This window comes from Neophocaena asiaeorientalis, unplaced genomic scaffold (genome assembly GCF_003031525.2).
Source record: "Neophocaena asiaeorientalis asiaeorientalis breed wild unplaced genomic scaffold, Neophocaena_asiaeorientalis_V1.1 scaffold57, whole genome shotgun sequence".
NCBI classification, from domain to species: Eukaryota; Metazoa; Chordata; class Mammalia; order Artiodactyla; family Phocoenidae; genus Neophocaena; species Neophocaena asiaeorientalis.
The window spans coordinates 6,676,171-6,681,665 of record NW_020172731.1 but is presented as its reverse complement, the minus strand read 5'-3'; positions in this window follow the sequence as shown (position 1 = coordinate 6,681,665).

Sequence of the window (5,495 nt, the reverse complement as noted above, 5' to 3'; positions counted from 1 at the left end):
TATAAATTCAGAAATTAAAACAAGTTGCGTCTGCGCAGGTGCAGTCTTGCCTCAAGGCAGAGCATGCGCGTGCAGTGACTCCCCACTTCCGCCCTCAGCGGAAGTTTCTGCGGGGCAGCAGGGGAGGACGCTAAGGTGGAGTTTCCAGCCCGGTGGATCTGAGGGCCGGTGTGTGGCCCGGTAAAGCATGATACCCTATGTCCAGACCATGGCAGAAATATCGAAGCGTTCAAATTCTGCCCTGACTGTGGAGAACCTTTGCCTACAGAGGAGCGTGAGGCGTCCCAGACCTTTGTGTCAGACCGCTCGGAGCATGCTTCTGAGGCTCAAGGAGAGAGCCGAATGCCAGTTCTAAAAACCTCTTGCAAGAAAGTGAAATGGGCCAGCTCTGTTACCTCTCCCCCATTAACCACCTTCTCAGACCGTGACAGTTCTGGGTCTGAAAACACCTGCAGTCCCAATGAGAGACTCAAACCTGCATACGACCAGGTGAAGCCCTCAGACGCTAAAGTGGAGCCCGGTAGCCGCCACGCTTTTAGACCTTGCCCACGGGGACAGTGCTGACACACAAAAGCGGGCAGCACTGGAAGCTGGGATCCCTCCGGACCAGGGATGACCAGAGCATTCTTTGTGAAGGTACACTGTTCACAAGCGGCAGGGGCTGGGCTGGGCGGAGCCGTCTTCGAGCCAGGGCAAGGGGAGGGGGACCCCTTTCTGAGAATGGGAATGAAAACCATATCCCAGTTGCACACCCGCCTCTAGGCAACCTCTTAGACTCGGGACTGCAAACCTACCCACCTACAGGGGCCAGGAAGGTTGAGTAAATGAGGGCTGGAGTCTGAGAGTGGGCCATTGCGAGTGGTGGGGACTGTGGCCAAATGGAGAGCATGTGCCCTGTGTAGGGAGGGCACGTTTCTTCAGTTCCACCTACTGTTGTGTTGGAGTGCAGGCCCCAGTGTGGCTGGTTGATAACGGATGATGATGATCGTTGTAGACACCCTGCAGAGATAGGACGGACCCGCATCCCACCCCACATACATTTGGTTTGGATGTAAAGACCGATGATTTCAAACACAGAACAAGAGGGTGTGAAATATTCATTGCTCGCAAAATTGAGGTCTCTGGGGAGAGCAGTCCTGAAATGCCTTGAGAGAACAGGGAAGGAACCCGGTCTGGTTTTTATTGTGGTTAAGGGCTGGGGCTGAGGTGAGGGTTCCAGCACATGGGCCAGGGCCTCACATAGATTGAATCTTCCACAGGCACCAAAGAAGGGAACACCCAGGCTTTCTTACCAGCTTGCCCAGATGTGGGTGGGTGGGGAAGAGGGAGGGCCAGGCTTAAAAGCTGTCAGTAGTCAGACATTAAAAAAAAAGGAGTCATTTTATTACAACGAAGAAAATAATAACTGTGCTGGAAGTTTTAGTATTAATCATACCTAGCATTTATTGAGTGCTTACTCAAGGCCAGGCCCTGTTCTAAGCGTTTTACGTGTGCTTTTTTTCTTTTAAGCAATTTTTAAATTCAGATAAAATTCATACAACATGAAATGCACCATTTTAAAGTGCCTAATTCAGTGGATTTTCAAGTATTCACAGTGTTGTGCAACTATCACCACTATCTAATTCCAGAACACTTCCATCATCTTAAAAGGAGGCCCTGTGACTTTTAGCAGGTACTTCCTATTCCCCCTTCTCCTTAGCCCTGGGCAACCACGAATCTACTTTCTGTCTCCATTTGCCTGTTCTAGATATTTCATGTAAATGGAATCAGACAATAAAAACAAACAAACAAAAAACCCCAACAGTTCAGATGGCAAGCCTGTGAAATAAGTTCATAGCTTCTCAAGCAGGTGCTGTTGACATTTCAGGCCTGTCTGTTTAGTCACACAACATATGATTATGACCAAAAAACATTATAATGTACACAGTCTTTGGCACACTAAACCCTTTCCTATACAGTGCTAAAACAATAAAATAGAAAAATTAAATAATAATTTTCTTTACAGTTATAGCTTTTTGGTAAATGTTGTATGAAAAAGAAAACCCCCAAAGCAGTAACAAGAAACAAAACAAAAAGCATAAGGAATAAGAAATTCATAGTTTTACTTAAAAGCTTTTTGTTGGCTTCCCACTACTATTATTACTGCTGCTACACACAATTGCTACTTACCTTTTTTTTTCCTGGTACTCAGGCCTCTCACTGTTGTGGCCTCTCCTGTTGCGGAGCACAGGCTCTGGACGCGCAGGCTCAGCGGCCATGGCTCATGGGTCCAGCCGCTCTGCGGCATGTGGGATCTTCCCAGACCGGGGCATGAACCCGTGTCCCCTGCATCGGCAGGCGGACTCTCAACCACTGTGCCACCAGGGAAGCCCTCCGCTACTTACCTTTTATTGAGTGCCTGCTATGGACCAGATGGTTTTGTTCTGTTTCAGAGGTTTTTAAGAAATTTTTTATTCTGGAAAGAACACTTAACATGAGATTTACCCTTTTAACGAATTTTAAAGTGTATAGTATATTATTGCTGACTATAGGTACAGTGTTGTACAGTAGATCTCTAGGGCTTATTCATCCTACCTGACTGAAACTTTATGCCCATTGATTAGTTAACTCCCTGTTTCCCCCTCACCCTTACCCCTGGCAACCACTGTTCTGCTCTTTGATTTTATGAATTTGACTATTTCAGATACCTCATATAAGTGGGATCATGTAGTATTTGTCCTTTCGTGGCTGGTTTATTACACTTAGTATAATGTCCTTAAGTTTCATTCATGTTGTTGTATACTGTAGAATTTCCTTCTTTCATTAAGGCTGAATAGTATTCCATACCACAGTTTCTTTATCCATTCATCTGTCTTGAGGACATCTAGGTTGTTTTCACATCTTGACTATTGTGAATAGTGCTGCAGTGAACATAAGAGTGCTAATATCTCTTTGAGATCCTGATTTCAGTTCTTTTGGAAAAATACCCAGAAGTGGGATTGTTGGATCCTATGGTAGTTTTATTTTTAATTTTTTGAGGAACTTCTATACTGTTTTCCATAGCGGCTGCGCTATTTTACATTACCACCGATAGTGTGCAAGGGCTTCAATTTCTCCACATCCTCCAACGCTTCTATTTATTTGTGTGTATATGTAATAGTCATCCTGAGAGGTATGAGGTGATATCTCCTTATGGTTTTGATTTGCAATTCCCAGATGATTAGTGATGTTGAACATTATTTCATATACCTGTTGGCTATCTGTATTTGGAGAAATATCTATGCAAGATCTTAGGCCTTTTTTTTTTTTTTTTGGGCCACGCTGCATGGCATGTGAGATCTTAGTTCCCCAACTAGGGAACGAACCTGCACCACCTGCTGTGGAAGCTCGGAGTCTTAACTGCTGGACCGCTGGGGAAGTCCCTCTTAGCCCATTTTTTTTTTTTTTAATTGCATTATTATTTTTTTTAATTATTGAGCTGTAGAAGTTCCTTGTATAATTTGGATATTAACCCCTTATCAGATAGATGGTTTGCAAGTATTTTTTCCTATCCTGTAGGTTACCTTTTCACTCTGTTGATTATTTACTGTGTAGAATCTTTTTAGTTTGATGTAGTCCCACTTGTTCATTTATTTATTTATTTATTTTTGTTGCCTGTGCTTTTGCTGTCAAATCATTGCCAAGACCAATGTCATGAAGCTTTTCTCCTATGTTTTCTTTTAGGAGTTTTACAGTGTTGGGTCTTATGTTGAAGTCTTTAATCTGTTTTGAGTTGATTTTTTGTGTATGGCGTAAGATAAGCATCCAATTTCAGTCTTTTACGTGTGGATATTCAGTTTTCCCAACACCATTTGTTGAAGAGTCTGTTCTTTCGCCATTGTGTATTCTTGACTTCCTTATTGAATATCAGTTGACCATACGTGTGTGGACTTATTTCTGGGCTCTCTCTGTTTTGTTCTATTTGTTTACATGTCTGTCTTTATGCCACTACCATTACTGTACTTTATAATACATTTTGAAATCAGGAAATGTGGTACTTCCAGTTTTGTTGTTCTTTCTTAAGATTGGTTTGGCTATTTGTAGTCTTTTGTGGTTCCATATGAATTGTAGAACATTTTTCTATTTCTTTAAAACATGCCATTGGGATTTTGATAGGGATTGCATTGAATCTGTAGATCGCTTTGAATAGTATGGACATTTTGACCATATTAAGTCTATATATTATTCTTAATGCTTTATGTATAGTAACATTTGACACTTTTTCTAATTCTAGTTTTTACTTTTTAAAAACTTTATTTTAGAGTAGATTTAGATTAATAGAAAAGTTGCAAAGGTAGTATAGAAAGTTCCATATACCCCACACTCAATTTCTTCTATTATTAACATCTTACATTAGTATTACATTTGCATAATTAAGGAATCTATATTAAACCTTATTATTAACAAAAGTCTATACTTTGTTTGAATTTCCTTAGTTTCTACCTAATTTTTTTTGTTTGTTCTAGAATCCATCCAGTATACTGTATTACCACGAGGCTCCTATTTGCTGTGACAGTTCATAGTAGTGTCCTTACTCATCACAATAATTCCATGTGGTAGGACTATTATTATTTATTTATTTATTTTAAAAATAAATATTTATTTATTTAGCTGCGTTGGGTCTTAGTTGCGGCACGCGGGATCTAGTTCCCTGACCAGGGATCAAACCTGGGCCCCCTGCATTGGGAGCGTGGAGTCTCAGCCATTGGACCACCAGGGGAGTCCCTATCATTTATTTTTAAAGATGAGAAAACTAAGACTAGGGTCACACAGAAAAGGGAGTCAGCTCTGGAAATCTGGGTCAGAGTCCTCACTCTCAACCACTGCACTGCATTGCTTCGAACATATTAGGTACTCAGTAAAAGGTAAACAAATGCACAACTGCACACCTGGATCATGATCTAAGGGAGCATGTGGTAAATGCTTTAGAGCTCCCAAGGGTAAAGGTTATTTGTAAGAGTTTAGTGAAATTTGTGTAAGATTTCAACAATGAGATGAAGTGTGAGCTAGGCCCTGAGAATTGGGAGAAATAATTGTATAATACGTTATAGTTCCTTTCAAATATGTTAGAATCCCTGTCCCAGTTCATTTTTATAACATCTCCAAGGATAGATGAATGGTTTTGCCTTGGAGTAAAAAGCTTGGGGATAAAAAGTGTGGGGTCATGGTTTAAACTTTCAGTGTCTAACCAAAGTCATGTTATGGAATTTCATTTTACTTCCAAGAGGTCAAAACATTTTAAAAGTACAATGTTTTTTAACCTATGAATGTTTAGTTTCAGAATTAGTTTGATCACAGTCCCAAACTCTTTCTCAACCAGTTTAAGATGAGGATGGAGTCAATTTTGTTTGATTAATGCATTGTGGATTCTTTTACATCATTCTGGCACATAGGAAGTAATGAATAAATATTTGTTGAATGAGTGAATGAACCCTGATTCAATTCAAATGTTAAAGATTTCTTGATTTTCTGTTGAC